The sequence below is a fragment of the Triticum urartu genome, chromosome 2A (genome assembly GCF_056163025.1).
Source record: "Triticum urartu cultivar PI428250 chromosome 2A, HENAU_Tu73, whole genome shotgun sequence".
NCBI lineage: Eukaryota > Viridiplantae > Streptophyta > Magnoliopsida > Poales > Poaceae > Triticum > Triticum urartu.
Genome location: NC_141874.1, coordinates 675,993,445 through 676,013,421, shown reverse-complemented (window position 1 = coordinate 676,013,421; position 19,977 = coordinate 675,993,445).

The window sequence follows — 19,977 nt, the reverse complement described above, 5'->3', positions numbered from 1 at the left end:
CCAGTGATAGACTTCATATCCGGGGTTGTACACCCTTATGGCGTCCCCCACAGCATCATCACTGACAATGGCACGAACTTCACGGCCGACGAGGTAAAACTCTGGTGCAGCAACATGGGCATCAAGCTCGATTATGCTTCTGTCTATCACCCACAAACTAACGGTCAAGTTGAGCGAGAAAATGGTCTTATCATGAGCGGCATCAAACCCAGATTAGTGCGGTCCTTAAAGGAATCCAACACGCACTGGGTAGAGGAGCTCGACTCCCTACTCTAGGGGCTGCGGACCACGTCGAATCATACTACCGGATACACACCCTTCTTTATGGTGTACGTGTTGGGGAACGTAGTAATTTCAAAAAAATTCCTACGCACACGCAAGATCATGGTGATGCATAGCAACGAGAGGGGAGAGTATGATCTACGTACCCTTGTAGATCGCAACAGAAGCATTGACACAACGTAGAGGAAGTAGTCGTACGTCTTCTTCCCGATCCGACCGATCCAAGCACCGTTACTCCGGCACCTCCGAGTTCTTAGCACACGTACAGCTCGATGACGCTCCCCGGGCTCCGATCCAGCAAAGCTTCGGGGATGAGTTCCGTCAGCACAACGGCGTGGTGACGATGATGATGTTCCACCGACGCAGGGCTTCGCCTAAGCACTACAACGATATGACCGAGGTGGAATATGGTGGCAGGGGGCACCGCACACGGCTAAGGAACAATCACGAGGATCAACTTGTGTGTCTCTGGGGTGCCCCTGACTCTGTATATAAAGGACTAAAGGGGGGAGGCTGGCCGGCCAAGGAGGGCGCGCCAGGAGAGTCCTACTCCCTCTGGGAGTAGGTTTCCCCCCCCCAATCCTAGTTGGAATAGGATTCGCGGAGGGGGGAAAGAGAGAGAGGGGCCGGCCTCCTCTCCTTGTCCTATTCGGACCAAGGGAGGGGAGGGGCGCGCGGCCCATGTAGTGCTGCCTCTTCTCTTTTCCACTAAGGCCCATCATGGCCCATTTAGCTCCCGGGGGGTTCCGGTAACCTCCGGTACTCCGGTAGAATCCCGATTTCACCCGGAACACTTACGATATCCAAACATAGGCTTCCAATATATCAATCTTTATGTCTCGACCATTTCGAGACTCCTCGTCATGTCCGTGATCACATCCAGGACTCCGAACAAACTTCGGTACATCAAAATGCATAAACTCATAATATAACTGTCATCGTAACCTTAAGCGTGCGGACCCTACGGGTTCGAGAACAATGTAGACATGACCGGGACACGTCTCCGGTCAATAACCAATAGCGGGACCTGGATGCCCATATTGGCTCCTACATATTCTACGAAGATCTTTATCGGTCAGACCGCATAACAACATACGTCGTTCCCTTTGTCATCCGTATGTTACTTGCCCGAGATTCGATCGTCGGTATTCCAATACCTAGTTCAATCTCGTTGCCGGTAAGTCTCTTTACTCGTTCTGTAATACATCATCCCGCAACTAACTCATTTAGTTGCAATGCTTGCAAGGCCTAAGTGATGTGCATTACCGAGAGGGCCCAGAGATACCTCTCCGACAATCGGAGTGACAAAACCTAATCTCGAAATACGCCAACCCAACATGTACCTTTGGAGACACCTGTAGTACTCCTTTATAATCACCCAGTTACGTTGTGACGTTTGGTAGTACCCAAAGTGTTCCTCCGGTAAATGGGAGTTGCATAATCTCATAGTTATAGGAACATGTATAAGTCATGAAGAAAGCAATAGCAACATACTAAACGATCGGGTGCTAAGCTAATGGAATGGGTCATGTCAATCAGATCATTCACTTAATGATGTGATCCCGTTAATCAAATAACAACTCATTGTTCATGGTTAGGAAACATAACCATCTTTCATTAACGAGCTAGTCAAGTAGAGGCATACTAGTGACACTCTGTTTGTCTATGTATTCACACATGTATTATGTTTCCGGTTAATACAATTATAGCATGAATAATAAACATTTATAATGATATAAGGAAATAAATAATAACTTTATTATTGCCTCTAGGGCATATTTCCTTCAGTCTCCCACTTACACTAGAGCCAATAATCTAGTTCACATCGCCATGTGATTTAACAGCAATAGTTCACATCACCATGTGATTAACACCCATAGTTCACATCGATATGTGATAAACACCCAAAGGGTTTACTAGAGTCAATAATCTAGTTCACATTGCTATGTGATTAACACTCAAAGAGTACTAAGGCGTGATCATGTTTTGCTTGTGAGATAATTTTAGTCAACGGGTCTGTCACATTCAGATCCGTAAGTATTTTGCGAATTTCTATGTCAACAATGCTCTGCAGGGAGCTACTCTAGCTTATTGCTCCCACTTTCAATATGTACCTAGATCAAGACTTAGAGTCATCCAGATCTGTGTCAAAACTTGCATCGACGTAACTTTTTACGACGAACCTTTTTGTCACCTCCATAATGGAGAAATATTTCCTTATTCCACTAAGGATAATTTTGACCGCTGTCCAGTGATCTACTCTTAGATCAATATTGTACTCCCTTGCTTAACACAGTGTAGGGTATACAATAGATCTGGTACACAACATGGCATACTTTATAGAACCTATGGCTGAGGCATAGGGAATGACTTTCATTCTATTTCTATCTTCTGCCGTGGTCGGGCTTTGAGTCTTACTCAAATTCACACCTTGTAACACAGGCAAGAAACTTTTTTCTTTGACTGTTACATTTTGAACTACTTCAAAAACTTGTCAAGGTATGTACTCATTGAAAAACTTATCAAGCGTCTTGATCTATCTCTATAGATCTTGATACTCAATATGTAAGCAGCTTTACCGAGGTCTTTCTTTGAAAAACTCCTTTCAAACACTCCTTTATGCTTTGCAGAATAATTCTACATTATTTCCGATCAATAATATGTCATCCACATATAATATTAGAAATGCTACAGAGCTCCCACTAACTTTCTTGTAAATACAGGCTTCTCCAAAAGTCTGTATAAAACCAAATGCTTTGATCACACTATCAAAGCGTATATTCCAACTCCGAGATGCTTGCACCAGTCCATAGATGGATCGCTGGAGCTTGCATATTTTGTTAACACTTTTAGGATTGACAAAACCTTCTAGTTGCATCGTATACAACTCTTCTTCAGTAAATCCTTTAAGGAATGCAGTTTTGTTTATCCATTTGCCAGATTTCATAAAATGCGGCAATTGCTAACATGATTCGGACAGACTTAAGCATAGATACGAGTGAGAAAATCTCATCGTAGTCAACACCTTGAACTTGTCGAAAACCTTTTGCAACAATTCTAGCTTTGTAGATAGTAACACTACTATCAGCGTCTGTCTTCCTCTTGAAGATCCATTTATTCTCAATTGCTTGCCGATCATCGGGCAAGTCAACCAAAGTCCATACTTCATTCTCATACATGGATCCCATCTCAGATTTCATGGCTTCAAGCCACTTTGCGGAATCTGGGCTCACCATCGCTTCTTCATAGTTCGTAGGTTCATCATGATCTAGTAGCATGACTTCCAGTACAGGATTACCGTACCACTCTGGCGCGGATCTTACTCTGGTTGATCTACGAGGTTCAGTAGTATCTTGTTCTGAAGTTTCATGATCATTATCATTAGCTTTCTCACTAACTGGTGTAGGTGTCTCAGAAACAGTTTTCTGTGATGCACTACTTTCCAATAAGGGAGCAGGTACAGTTACCTCATCAAGTTCTACTTTCCTCCCACTCACTTCTTTCGAGAGAAACTCCTTCTCTAGAAAAACTCCGAATTTAGCAACAAACGTCTTGCCTTCGGATTTGTGATAGAAGGTGTACCCAACAGTCTCCTTTGGGTATCCTATGAAGACATATTTCTCTGATTTGGGTTTCAACTTATTAGGATGAAACCTTTTCATATAAGCATCACAACCCCAAACTTTAAGAAACGACAACTTTGGTTTCTTGCCAAACCACAGTTCAGATTGTGTCGTCTCAACGGACTTAGATGGTGCCCTATTTAACGTGAATGCAGCTATCTCTAATGCATAACCCCAAAACGATAGTGGTAGATCAGTAAGAGACATCATAGATCGCACTATATCTAATAAAGTATGGTTATGACGTTCGGACACACCATTACACTATGGTGTTCCAGGTGGTGTGAGTAGTGAAACTATTTCACATTGTTTTAATTGAAGACCAAACTCGTAACTCAAATATTTTACCTCTGCGATCATATCGTAGAAACTTTTATTTTCTTGTCACGATGATTTTCCACTTCACTCTGAAATTCTTTGAACTTTTCAAATGTTTCAGACTTATGTTTCATCAAGCAGATATACCCATATCTGCTCAAATCATATGTGAAGGTCAGAAAATAACGATACCCACCGCGAGCTTCAACACTCATCGGATCGCATACATCAGTATGTATTATTTCCAATAAGTCAGTTGCTCGCTCCATTGTTCCGGAGAACGGAGTCTTTAGTCATCTTGCCCATAAGGCATGGTTCGCAAGCACCAAGTGATTCATAATCAAGTGATTTCAAAATCCCATCAGCATGGAGTTTCTTCATGCGCTTTACACCAATATGACCTAAACGGCAGTGCCACAAATAAGTTGCACTATCATTATTAACTTCGCATCTTTTGGTTTCGATATTATGAATATGTGTATCACTACGATCGAGATCCAATGAACTTGTTTCATTGGGTGTATGACCATCGAAGGTTTTATTCATGTAAACAGAACAACAATTATTCTCTGACTTTAATGAATAACCGTATTGCAATAAACATGATCAAATCATATTCATGCTCAATGCAAAAACCAAATAACACTTATTTAGGTTCAACACTAATCCCGAAAGTATAGGGGAGTGTGCGATGATGATCATATCAATCTTGGAACTACTTCCAACACACATCGTCACTTCACCCTTAACTAGTCTCTGATTATTCTGCAACTCCTGTTTCGAGTTACTACTCTTAGCAACTGATCCAGTATCAAATACTGAGGGGTTGCTATAAACACTAGTAAAGTACACATCAATAACATGTATATCAAATATACTTGTGTTCACTTTGCCATCCTTCTTATCCGCCAAATACTTGGGGCAGTTCCGCTTCCAGTGACCAGTCCCTTTGCAGTAGAAACACTTAGTCTCAGGCTTAGGACCAGACTTGGGCTTCTTCACTTGAGCAGCAACTTGCTTGCCGTTCTTCTTGAAGTTCCCCTTCTTCCCTTTGCCCTTTTCTTGAAACTAGTGATCTTGTCAACCATCAACACTTGATGCTCTTTCTTGATTTCTACCTTCATCGATTTCATCATCATGAAAAGCTCGGGATTCGTTTTCGTCATCCCTTGCATACTATAGTTCATCACAAAGTTCTACTAACTTGGTGATGGTGACTAGAGAATTCTGTCAATCACTATCTTATCTGGAAGATTAACTCCCACTTGATTAAAGCGATTGTAGTATCCAGACAATCTGAGCACATGCTCACTAGTTGAGCGATTCTCCTCCATCTTTTAGCTATAGAACTTGTTGGAGACTTCATATCTCTCAACTCGGGTATTTGCTTGAAATATTAACTTTAACTCCTGGAACATCTCATATGGTCCATGACGTTCAAAACGTCTTTGAAGTCCCGATTCTAAGCCGTTAAGCATGGTGCACTAAACTATCAAGTAGTCATCATATTTAGCTAGCCAAACGTTCATAACGTCAGCATCTGCTCCTGCAATAGGTCTATCACCTAGCGGTGCATCAAGGACATAATTCCTCTGTGCAGCAATGAGGATAAACCTCAGATCACGGATCCAATCCGCATTATTGCTACTAACATCTTTCAACACAATTTTCTCTAGGAACATACTAAAATAAACACAGGGAAGCAACAACGCGAGCTATTGATCTACAACATAATTTGCAAAATACTATCAGGACTAAGTTCATTATAAATTTAAGTTCAATTAATCATATTACTTAAGAACTCCCACTTAGATAGACATCCCTCTAATCCTCTAAGTGATCACGTGATCCAAATCAACTAAACCATGTCCGATCATCACGTGAGATGGAGCAGTTTCATTGGTGAACATCACTATGTTGATCATATCTACTATATGATTCACGCTCGACCTTTCGGTCTCCGTGTTCCGAGGCCATATCTGTATATGCTTGGCTCGTCAAGTATAACCTGAGTATTCCGCGTGTGCAACTGTTTTGCACCCATTGTATTTGAACGTAGAGCCTATCACACCCGATCATCACGTGGTGTCTCAGCACGAAGAACTTTTGCAACGGTGCATACTCAGGGAGAACACTTCTTGATAATTAGTGAGAGATCATCTTAAAATGCTACCGTCAAACTAAGCAAAATAAGATGTATAAAAGATAAACATCATATGCAATCAAAATATGTGACATGATATGGCCATCATCATCTTGCGCCTTTCATCTCCATCTCCAAAGTACTGTCATGATCTTTATCGTCACCGACATGACACCATGATCTCCATCATCTTGATCTATATCAATGTGTCGTCACACGGTCGTCTCGCCAACTATTGCTCTTGCAACTATTGCTATCGCATAGCGATAAAGTAAAGCAATTATTTGGCACTTGCATCTTATGCAATAAAGAGACAACCATAAGGCTTTTGCCAGTTGCCGATAACTTTAACGAAACATGATCATCTCATACAACAACTTATATCTCATCACGTTTTGACCATATCACATCACAACATGCCCTGCAAAAACAAGTTAGACGTCCTCTACTTTGTTGTTGCAAGTTTTACGTGGCTGCTACGGGCTTAAGCAAGAACCAATCTTACCTATGCATCAAAACCACAATGATAGTTTGTCAAGTTGGTGTTGTTTTAACCTTCGCAAGGACCGGGCATAGCCACACTCGGTTCAACTAAAGTTGGAGAAACTGTCACCTGCAAGCCACCTATGTGCAAAGCACGTCGGGAGAACCGGTCTCGCGTAAGCGTACGCGTAATGTCGGTCTGGGCCGCTTCATCCAACAATACCGCCGAACCAAAGTATGACATGCTGGTAAGCAGTATGACTTATATCGCCCACAACTCACTTGTGTTCTACTCGTGCATATAAAATCAACATATAAAACCTAGGCTCGGATGCCACTGTTGGGGAACGTAGTAATTTCAAAAAATTTCCTACGCACACGCAAGATCATGGTGATGCATAGCAACGAGAGGGGAGAGTATGATCTACGTACCCTTGTAGATCGCAACGGAAGCGTTGACACAACGTAGAGGAAGTAGTCGTACGTCTTCTTCCCGATCCGACCGATCCAAGCACCGTTACTCCGGCACCTCCGAGTTCTTAGCACACGTACAGCTCGATGACGCTCCCCAGGCTCCGATCCAGCAAATCTTCGGGGATGAGTTCCGTCAGCACAACGGCGTGGTGACGATGATGATGTTCCACCGACGCAGGGCTTCGCCTAAGCACTACAACGATATGACCGAGGTGGAATATGGTGGCAGGGGGCACCGCACACGGCTAAGGAACGATCACGAGGATCAACTTGTGTGTCTCTGGGGTGCCCCTGCCTCTGTATATAAAGTACTAAAGGGGGGAGGCTGGCCGGCCAAGGAGGGCGCGCCAGGAGAGTCCTACTCCCTCTGGGAGTAGGTTTCCCCCCCCCCCAATCCTAGTTGGAATAGGATTCGCGAAGGGGGGAAAAGAGAGAGAGGGACCGGCCTCCTCTCCTTGTCCTATTCGGACCAAGGGAGGGGAGGGGCGCGCGGCCCATGTAGTGCTGCCTCTTCTCTTTTCCACTAAGGCCCATCATGGCCCATTTAGCTCCTAGGGGGTTCCGGTAACCTCCCGGTACTCCGGTAAAATCCCGATTTCACCCGGAACACTTCCGATATCCAAACATAGGCTTCCAATATATCAATCTTTATGTCCGTGATCACATATCGGAAGATTTCACCCGGAACACTTCCTATAACCAATGTAGACGGATGTGGTCGAGATGTAAAGATTGATATATTGGAAGCCTATGTTTGGATATCGGAAGTGTTCCGGGTGAAATCGGGATTTTACCGGAGTACCGGGAGGTTACCGGAACCCCCTCGGGAGCTATATGGGCCATAGTGGGCCTTAGTGGAAAAGAGAAGGGGCTTCCCAAGATGGGCTGCGCGCCCCCCTCCCTCCCCTAGTTCTATTAGGACTAGGAGAGGTGGCCGGCCCCCCCTCTCTCTTTTCCCCCTCCGTGAATCCTATTCCAACTAGGATTGGGGGGGGGGGGGAATCCTACTCCTAGAGGGAGTAGGACTCTCCTGGCGCGCCTCCTATGGCCGGCCAGCCTCCCCCCTCTAGTCCTTTATATACTGAGGCAGAGGCACCCTAGAACACACAAGTTGATCCACGTGATCTATTCCTTAGCCGTGTGCGGTGCCCCCTGCCACCATATTCCTCGATAATACTGTAGCAGAGTTTAGGCGAAGCCCTGCTGCTGTAGTACATCAAGATCGTCACCACGCCGTCGTACTGACGGAACTCTTCCCCGACACTTTGCTGGATCGGAGTCCGGGGATCGTCATCGAGCTGAACGTGTGCTCGAACTCGGAGGTGTCGTAGTTTCGGTGCTTGATCGGTTGGATCGTGAAGACGTACGACTACTTCCTCTACGTCGTGTCAACGCTTCCGCAGTCGGTCTGCGCTGGGTACGTAGACAACACTCTCTCCTCTCGTTGCTATGCATCACATGATCTTGCGTGTGCGTAGGAAATTTTTTGAAATTACTACGAAACCTAACAGTGGCATCCGAGCCTAGGTTATTTATGTTGATGTTATATGCACGAGTAGAACACAAGTGAGTTGTGGGCGATATAAGTCATACTGCCTACCAGCATGTCATACTTTGGTTTGGCGGCATTGTTGGACGAGACGACCCGGACCAACATTACGCGTACGCTTACGTGAGACCGGTTCCCCCGACGTGCTTTGCACATAGGTGGCTTGCGGGCGACTGTCTCTCCAACTTTAGTTGAACCAAGTATGGCTACGCCCGGTCCTTGCGAAGGTTAAAACGGAGTCTATTTGACAAACTATCGTTGTGGTTTTGATGCGTAGGTGAGATTGGTTCTTGCTTAAGCCCGTAGCAGCCACGTAAAACTTGCAACAACAAAGTAGAGGACGTCTAACTTGTTTTTGCAGGGCATGTTGTGATGTGATATGGTCAAGACATGATGCTGAATTTTATTGTATGAGATGATCATGTTTTGTAACCGAGTTATCGGCAACTGGCAGGAGCCTTATGGTTGTCGTTTTATTGTATGCAATGAAATCGCGATGTAATGCTTTACTTTATTGCTAAGCGGTAGTGATAGTCGTGGAAGCACAAGCTTGGCGAGATGACAATGATGCCACGATGGAGATCAAGGTGTCACGCCAGTGACGATGGTGATCACGGCGGTGCCTCGGAGATGGAGATCACAAGCACAAGTTGATGATGGCCATATCATATCACTTATATTGATTGCATGTGATGTTTATCTTTTATGCATCTTATCTTGCTTTGATTGACGATAGCATTATAAGATGATCTCTCACTAATTATCAAGAAGTTTTCTCCCTGAGTATGCACCGTTGCAAAAGTTCTTCGTGCTGAGACACCACGTGATGATCGGGTGTGATAGGCTCTACGTTCAAATACAACGGGTGCAAAACAGTTGCACATGCGGAATACTCAGGTTATACTTGACGAGCCAAGCATATACAGATATGGCCTCGGAACACGGAGACCGAAAGGTCGAGCATGAATCATATAGTAGATATGATCAACATAGTGATGTTCACCAATGAAACTACTCCATCTCACATGATGATCGAACATGGTTTAGTTGATTTGGATCACGTAATCACTTAGAGGATTAGAGGGATGTCTATCTAAGTGGGAGTTCTTAAGTAATATGATTAATTGAACTTAAATTTATCATGAATTTAGTCCTGGTAGTATTTTTCAAATCATGTTGTAGATCAATAGCTCGCGTTATTGCTTCCCTGTGTTTATTTTGATATGTTCCTAGAGAAAATTGTGTTGAAAGATGTTAGTAGCAAAGATGCGGATTGGATCCGTGATCTGAGGTTTATCCTCATTGCTGCACAGAAGAATTATGTCCTTGATGCACCGCTAGGTGACAGGCCTATTGCAGGAGCAGATGTAGACGTTATGAACGTTTGGATAGCTCAATATGATGACTACTTGATAGTTTAGTGTACCATGCTTAACATCTTAGAATCGGGACTTCAAAGACGTTTTGAACGTCATGGAGCATATGAGATGTTCCAGGAGTTGAAGTTAATATTTCAAGCAAATACCCGAGTTGGGAGATATGAAGTCTCCAACAAGTTCTATAGCTAAAAGATGGAGGAGAATCGCTCAACTAGTGAGCATATGCTCAGATTTTCTGAGTACTACAATCGCTTGAATCAAGTGGGAGTTAATCTTCTAGATAAGATAGTGATTGACAGAATTCTCTAGTCACCATCACCAAGTTAGTAGAACTTCGTGATGAACTATGATATGCAAGGGATAACGGAAACGATTCCCAAGTTCTTCGTAATGCGGAAATTGACGAAGGTAGAAATCGAGAAAAACATCAAGTGTTGATGGTAGACAAGACCACTAGTTTCAAGAAAAGGGCAGAGGGAAGAAGGGGAACTTCAAGAAGAACAGCAAGCAAGTTGCTGCTCAAGTGAAGAAGCCCAAGTCTGATCCTAAGCCTAAGACTAAGTGTTTCTACTGCAAAGGGACTGGTCACTGGAAGCGGAACTACCCCAAGTGATTGGCAGATAAGAAGGATGGCAAAGTGAACATAAGTATATTTGATATACATGTTATTGATGTGTACTTTACTAGTGTTTATAGCAACCCCTCAGTATTTGATACTAGTTCAGTTGCTAAGATTAGTAACTCAAAACGGGAATTGCAGAATAAACAGAGACTAGTTAAGGGTGAAGTGACGATGTGTGTTGGAAGTGGTTCCAAGATTGATATGATCATCATCGCACACTCCCTATGCTTTCGGGATTAGTGTGAACCTGAATAAGTGTTATTTGGTGTTTGCGTTGAGCATGAATATGATTTGATCATGTTTATTGTAATACGGTTATTCATTTAAGTAAGAGAATAAATTGTTGTTCTGTTTACATGAATAAAACCTTATATGGTTACACACCCAATGAAAATAGTTCGTTGGATCTCGATCGTAGTGATACACATAATCATAATATTGACACCAAAAGATGCAAAGTTAATAATGATAGTGCAACTTATTTGTGGCACTGCCGTTTAGGTCATATTGGTGTAAAGCGCATAAAGAAACTCCATGCTAATGGGTTTTTGGAATCACTTGATTATGAATCAGTTGATGCTTGCGAACCATGCCTCATGGGCAAGATGACTAAGACTCTGTTCTTCGGAACAATGGAGCGAGCAACAGATTTGTTGGAAATCATACATACTGATGTATGTGGTCCGATGAATATTGAGGCTCGCAACAAGTATCATTATTTTCTGATCTTCACAGATGATTTGAGCAGATATGAGTATATCTACTTGATGAAACATAAGTCTGAAACATTTGAAAAGTTTAAAGAATTTCAGAGTAAAGTGAAAAATCATCGTAACAAGAAAATAAAGTTTATACGATCTGATCGTAGAGAAGAGTATTTGAGTTACGAGTTTGGCCTTCAATTAAAACAATGTGGAATAGTTTCACAAACTCATGCCACATGGAACACCACAGCATAATGGTGTGTCCGAACGTCATAACCGTACTTTATTGGATATAGTGCAATCTATGATGTCTCTTACCGATCTACCACTATCGTTTTGGGGTTATGCATTAGAGACAGTTGCATTCACGTTAAATATGGCACCATCTAAATCCGTTGAGACGACAACATATGAACTATGGTTTGGCAAGAAACCTAAGCTGTCGTTTCTTATAGTTTGGGACTGCGATGCTTATGTGAAAAAGTTTTAACATGATGAGCTCGAACCCGAATCGGAGAAGTAAATCTTCATAGGATATCCAAAGGAAACTATTGGATACACCTTCTATCATAGATCCGAAGACAAGACTTTTGTTGCTAAATTCGGAAACTATCTAGAGAAGGAGTTTCTCTCGAAAGAAGTGAGTGGGAGGAAAGTAGAAAACTTGATAAGGTAATTGTACCTTCTCCCTTATTGAAAGTAGTTCATCACAAAAATCTGTTCTTGTGACTACTACACCAATTAGTGAGGAAGCTAATGATGATGATCATGTAACTTCAGATCAAGTTACTACCGAATCTCGTAGGTAAACCAGAGTGAGATCCGCACCAGAGTGGTACGGTAATCCTGTTCTGGAAGTCATGTTAATAGACCATGACGAACTTGCGAACTATGAGGAAGCGATGATGAGCCCAGATTCCACAAAATGGTTTGAGGCCATGAAATCTGAGATATGATCCATGTATGAGAACAAAGTATGGACTTTGATGGATTTGCCCGATGATCGGTAAGCCATAGAAAATAAATGGATCTTCAAGAGGAAGACGGACGCTGATAGTAGTGTTACTATCTACAAAGCTAGACTTGTCGAAAAATGTTTTTGACAAAGTTCAAGGTGTTGACTACGATGAAATTTTCTCACTCGTAGCGATGCTTAAGTCTGTCCAAATCATGTTAGCAATTGCCGCAATTTTATGAAATCTGGCAAATGGATAAACAAAACTACATTCCTTAATGGATTTAAAGAAGAGTTGTATATGATACAACTAGAAGGTTTTGTCAATCCTAAAGGTGCTAACCAAATATGCAAGCTCCAGCGATCCATCTATGGACTGGTGCAAGCATCTCAGAGTTGGAATATACGTTTTTATAAGTTGATCAAAGCATATAGTTTTATACAGACTTGCGGTGAAGCCTGTATTTACAAGAAAGTGAGTGGGAGCACTACAGCATTTCTGATAAGTATATGTGTATGACATATTGTTGATCGGAAATAATGTAGAATTATTCTGTGAAGCATAAAGGAGTGTTCGAAAGGAGTTTTTCAAAGAAAGACTTCGGTGAAGCTGCTTACATATTGAGCATCAAGATCTATAGAGATAGATCAAGACACTTGATAAGTTTTTTCAATAAGTACATACCTTGACAAGATTTTGAAGTAGTTCAAAATGGAGCAGTCAAAGAAAGAGTTCTTGCCTGTATTACAAGGTGTGAAATTGAGTAAGACTCAATGCCCGACCACGGCAGAAGATAGAAATAGAATGAAAGTCATTCCCTATGCCTCAGCCATAGGTTCTATAAAGTATGCCATGCTGTGTACCAGATCTATTGTATACCCTACACTGTGTTAAGCAAGGGAGTACAATAGTGATCTAAGAGTAGATCACTGGACAGCGGTCAAAATTATCCTTAGTGGAATAAGGAAATATTTCTCAATTATGGAGGTGACAAAAAGGTTCGTCGTAAAAAGTTACGTCGATGCAAGTTTTGACACAGATCTGGATGACTCTAAGTCTCGATCTAGATACATATTGAAAGTGGGAGCAATAAGCTAGAGTAGCTCCGTGCAGAGCATTGTTGACATAGAAATTCGCAAAATACTTACGGATCTGAATGTGGCAGACCCGTTGACTAAAATTATCTCACAAGCAAAACATGATCACACCTTAGTACTCTTTGGGTGTTAATCACATAGCGATGTGAACTAGATTACTGACTCTAGTAAACCCTTTTGGGTGTTGATCACATATCGATGTGAACTATGGGTGTTAATCACATGGTGATGTGAACTATTGACTCTAGTGCAAGTGGGAGACTGAAGGAAATATGCCCTAGAGGCAATAATAAAGTTATTATTTATTTCCTTATATCATGATAAATGTTTATTATTCATGCTAGAATTGTATTAACCGGAAACATAATACTTGTGTGAATACATAGACAAACAAAGTGTCACTAGTATGCCTCTACTTGACTAGCTCGTTAATCGAAGATGGTTATGTTTCCTAACCATAAACAAAAGAGTTGTTATTTGATTAACGAGATCACATCATTAGGAGAATGATGTGATTGACATGACCCATTCCATTAGCTTAGCACCCGATCGTTTAGTATGTTGCTATTGCTTTCTTCATGACTTATACATGTTCCTATGACTATGAGATTATGCAACTCCCGTTTGCCGGAGGAACACTTTGTGTGCTACCAAACGTCACAACGTAACTGGGTGATTATAAAGGAGCTCTACAGGTGTCTCCAAAGGTACATGTTGGGTTGGCGTATTTCGAGATTAGGATTTGTCACTCCGATTGTCGGGGAGGTATCTCTGGGCCCTCTCGGTAATGCACATCACTTAAGCCTTGCAAGCATTGCAACTAAATGAGTTAGTTGCGGGATGATGTATTACGGAACGAGTAAAGAGACTTGCCCGTAACGAGATTGAACTAGGTATTAAGATACCGACGATCGAATCTCGGGCAAGTAACATACCGATGACAAAGGGAACAACGTATGTTGTTATGCGGTCTGACCGATAAAGATCTTCGTAGAATATGTAGGAGCCAATATGGGCATCCAGGTCCCGCTATTGGTTATTGACCGGAGACGTGTCTCGGTCATGTCTACATTGTTCTCGAACCCGTAGGGTCCACACGCTTAAGGTTACGATGATAGTTATATTATGAGTTTATGCATTTTGATGTACCGAAGGTTGTTCGGAGTCCCGGATGTGATCACGGACATGACGAGGAGTCTCGAAATGGTCGAGACATAAAGATTGATATATTGGAAGCCTATGTTTGGACATCGGAAGTGTTCCGGGTGAAATCGGGATTTTACCGGAGTACCGAGAGGTTACCGAAACCCCCCCCCCCTCCCGGAGCTATATGGGCCATAGTGGGCCTTAGTGGAAAAGAGAAGGGGCTGCCCAAGATGGGATGCGCGCCCCCCTCCCTCCCCTAGTCCTATTAGGACTAGGAGAGGTGGCCGGCCCCCCCTCTCTCTTTTCCCCCTCCGCGAATCCTATTCCAACTAGGATTGGGGGGGGGGGGTCCTACTCCCAGAGGGAGTAGGACTCTCCTGGCGCGCCTCCTATGGCCGGCCAGCCTCCCCCCTCTAGTCCTTTATATACTGAGGCAGAGGCACCCTAGAACACACAAGTTGATCCACGTGATCTATTCCTTAGCCGTGTGCGGTGCCCCCTGCCACCATATTCCTCGATAATACTGTAGCAGAGTTTAGGCGAAGCCCTGTTGCTGTAGTACATCAAGATCGTCACCACGCCGTCGTGCTGACGGAACTCTTCCCCGAAACTTTGCTGGATCGGAGTCCGGGGATCGTCATCGAGCTGAACGTGTGCTCGAACTCGGAGGTGCCGTAGTTTCGGTGCTTGATCGGTTGGATCGTGAAGACGTACGACTACTTCCTCTACGTCGTGTCAACGCTTCCGCAGTCGGTCTACGCTGGGTACGTAGACAACACTCTCTCCTCTCGTTGCTATGCATCACATGATCTTGCGTGTGCGTAGGAAAAATTTTGAAATTACTACGAAACCTAACAGGGGACGTCCTCCATATAAAACCACTCTGAAGGCCAGTCTTCAGACGTCTTCTTCGGGGTACCGGATAGGTATCCGGTCCCGGCGATGCGCCACACTTCGACTCCGCCCACTTGATATATTGATCCCCTCTGTGTACAGGGCACAAGGCAGAACAACTTCTTCCACAGTGCGAAATGAGCTTCACAGCCCAGAAACAGTTCGCAAAGGGCTACGTAACCAGCGATGTGCAGTATGGAGGCAGGGGTGAGGTTGTGCAACTGGAGGCCATAGAACTCCAGGAGCCCTCGGAGAAACGGATGGATTGGAAATCCGAGTCCCCTTAACAAATAAGGCACAAGGCATACCCGCTCTCCCTTAGAGGGGTTGGGAAAGCTCTCCGCTTGCTCCCCGCCATTATAGGTGTTGAGCCCGGCTCGAACCGGAACCATATAAGCTGGGGGGAGAAATCCCTGGGTCTGTATCTTCACTAATTGGATGTGCGGGACGGAACACCTCTCCCAATCTCCAGGCTTGGGGCTGCGGGAGCGAGAGGAGGAGTTGCGCCGGCCGGCCATGCTGGAATGGATTATTTTCGGGCGCGCTCCGATGAATGCTCGCTGAGGGAGGGTGGTGTGGTTTGGATCTGAGAATCCTTGTCTCTTTAATAGACAACTTATTCACATAGCTAGGGTGGTAAATATAAAAATGCCCTGGCTCCTCACATTCGCTTGACACGTGGAAGGTGGCCATTATTGGACGCAGAAGCCAAGAAGCGCAACATTTACGAGAAGCCGGACACTATTTAACAGGTACTCAGAGTTTGAAGGAGAACCCGCCTTGCAATGCCGAAGACAATCTGCGTGCCCGACTCATCACCATTGAAGTCTGGTTCGGGGGCTACTGAGGGAGTCATGGATTAGGGGGTATCCGGACAGTCGGACTGTTGGACTATGAAGATATAAGATTGAAGACTTCGTCCCGTGTCCGGATGGGACTCTCCTTGGCGTGGAAGGAAAGCTTGGCGATACGGATATGTAGATCTCCTTCCTTGTAACCGACTCTGTGTAACCCTAGCCCCCTCCGGTGTCTATATAAACCGGAGGGTTTAGTACGTAGGACCAAGAACAACAATCATACCATAGGCTAGCTTCTAGGGTTTAGCCTCTTCGATCTCGTGGTAGATCAACTCTTGTAATACTCATATCATCAAGATCAATCAAGCAGGAGTAGGGTTTTACCTCCATCGAGAGGGCCCGAACCTGGGTAAAAACATCGTGTCCCCCGTCTCCTGTTACCATCCGCCTAGGCGCACAGTTCGGGACCCCCTACCCGAGATCCGCCAGTTTTGACACCGACAGGGAGCAAGAGGTTTTACCAGGCAAGTGGGGAGGCGCATCGCCTCTTCTGTCCTTATAAGGGGACAAGGATCTATTCTTCTAACCCACGCCTTCCTCCCAGCTCATTCCCTTCTGCTCAAGCGTTCCTCTTCTCTGTCCACAAGAGGTCCTCCCAAGATGTCCGGACCCGGAGAGGGAGGCAAATGGATGGCCCCTACCGTCCAAGAGAAGGATATTAAAAAGCTTCGGAAGGCCAGGTATCTGGCCAAGAAAATCAGCCACCGTCTTCCGACGGCGGGACAAATCGTCCCTACTCCGGAACCCCACAAGAGGGTTGTATTCCTCCCTCATTTCATCCATGGGCTGGGGTTTCCCCTCCACCCGTTTGTTCGCGGCATCATGTATTATTATGGGATCGATCTTCACGATATGTCCCCCAATTCCTTCCTCCATATCTCGACATTCATTGTCGTGTGCGAGGCTTTTCTCCGCATTTCACCGCACTTCGGCTTATGGTTGAAGATCTTTAATGTGAAGCCCAAGGTGGTGGGCGGTGAGCACGCCGAGTGTGGGGGCGCCATGGTGAGCAAGATGCCCAACGTTATATGGCCAACGGGAACCTTAATGATTCTGTCAAGGAGTGGCAACAGCAGTGGTTTTATATCACTAAGCCGCGTGGCACAGAGTGGGCCGCCTTTCCTGAGTTCTGATCCGGCGCCCCCCTGCGCCTTACATCCTGGATCAAGAAAGGCCTAGACTGGTCCTCGTCTGACGAACTGTCGGCGCTCCAGACGTGCGTTGAAGGTATGGGATACAAGAACATTGGGCTTGTCAATGTGGTCCAGGTGATGTTGATTCGCCGGATCTTGCCTTGTCAGCACCGGACTTGCAATTTGTGGGAATTCGATCCGGCCCGGCACCAAACCTTGCAGGGTTTTTTCAGCTCCTCACACAAGGACATTTGAAAGGTGCTTTTCAAGTCCAGCAAATCATGGCCGGACTCCGCCGAAGACCGTGGGTACCAACTGTCCCGCCCGGCAAGTTCGGTGAGTTATCAAACTTTCTTATCCGCGTAACCCAAAAGAACCGCTTAACGTGTTTTATACAACTCTCCCAGGGCTGGACGAAGAAGGCGGAGCGGATCCATTGTCCGGCCCCGCTGCCCGAAGAACCGGCCATCCCACTTCTAACGAAGATGTTGGTCCCGGCACCTTACAAGGTGCCGAAGAAGACGGCCGAGAAGGAGGCCAAAAAGACCCGGGGTGGCCCTCGTCGCCATGGCACTTCGGACACAATATCCGAAGGCTCCAATGCCCATCCCGCCTCTGAAGAGGACGAGGAGGAGGAGGAAGATGAATCCCCCGCGGGGGGAAGAAAGAAGAGGACGGCCTTCGTGCACTTGGAGGCCGAGCTGCCCAAAAGGGGAAAGGCTCCTCTTCTGGAGGAGTCAACTGCCGTCGCCGACAGCGGCCCGGCATGGGATCCCAGGGCCCAGCCCCTGGTGAACTCGTAAGTGTATAAGATCCGAGTACGTTTTAGGCGTCCGGACTCATCGTGGCTTAGTATTTTAACCCAAGCCATATTCCGGATGCGATTCCAGAGACATGTACGGCTCCCGGATCAAGTAGGCAGCCTCCTTTGGCTGGAGGGGGAGTGCCTGTTACATTAGCGGCCTCTGTCTATCCAGAAGTGTCAGATGCTTTGTTAGTGGTGTTGAAAGACGCCTCCCTCGTTGACGAACACCATGCCCTTATGGGTGCGGTGATTGAGAAAATTCAGTCAACTGAGAGTGGGCTGAACGAAGCCTGTATCAGCCTTATAAGAGGCTTTAAGGTATGTTTTATGTGTTGTCGAAGAGTGTCATGGTATGGATAGTAGCCCCTGATACACTGTTCGGTGAAGAAACTGGACAGAGGGTCAAATATATATTCGTAGGAAGACTCATTAAATGATAGTTATTTCTCTTCTGTTATAAGCAGGCGTCTGTAGCGGCTGCTGCCTCCCATACTGCGGAAATCTTCGGACTGAATCAAATTCTGGAGCGGGCCAAGGAAGAACTTGACCAGTTGAAAATGCAGTTGAGGGATAAATAGGGTATGCACAAGTCTTGTTCGCATTTATTGCGAATGAATTTGCAGTATGAACTAAGCTTTATGACATTGCGCTAGGAATTGTGACCGAAGTCGAAGCCCTCAAGAAGGCTATGGCCAAAGCCGAGAAAACGGCGGCCACTGAGCAGGCTCTTCGTGAGAAACACGAGGCCAGGGTTGTTAAAGCTGAGCAGGAGCTACAAGAGGCCATAGAGAAATGCGAGACCTTGGAGCAGAGTTTAACGGTGAAAGAGTCCGAACTCACCAAGGCTCATCAGGCCACGAGCGATGTCCAGGGGGAAACCCGAAGCGCCCTGCAGGAGATCCAAGAAGCGAGAAAGATCGCGGCTGGTAAGGTGTTTTCCCCATAGAGTAAGTATTTGGTGGGGCTTATGTTTCTAATTTTGAATCCGGATTTCTCAGGGGTATTTGCCGAGCTACCTCGCAGCATATCAGATGCCTCTCAATTCTACCGAGCCGAAGAAAGGAATACTGCGGATAAGCTCTTCTGGTCGCAGTATTTGGCACCGAATTATCTGGTGCCTTTTGCCGATCAGCTAAAACAGTTGATCGAACTACAGAAGGCGGCAGAACTAGCCATGAAGGATTTAATTATCCGGCTGTGGCCTGCTGAGCCGATCCCAACTAGCTACTTCGGGCTTGTGAAGCGGCCTGTGGGTGTCTGTCCTCGACTTGACGTCATCAAGCGGTCGGTCTGTATAGAGGGTGCACGAATGGCCTTCGCCCGCACAAAGGTGCACTGGGGGAAGATGGACGCTGAAAAGATGATGACCGAAGGACCGCCGGAGGGGAAGGAGCACTGCAAGCCCGAGTTATATTATGAGAATGTCCTGAAAGGATCCTACCTTGCTGCAGAGTTATGCACCAAGGACTTTATATTTCCATGAATGCAAATCATGTTGTACTTTGTAATGTT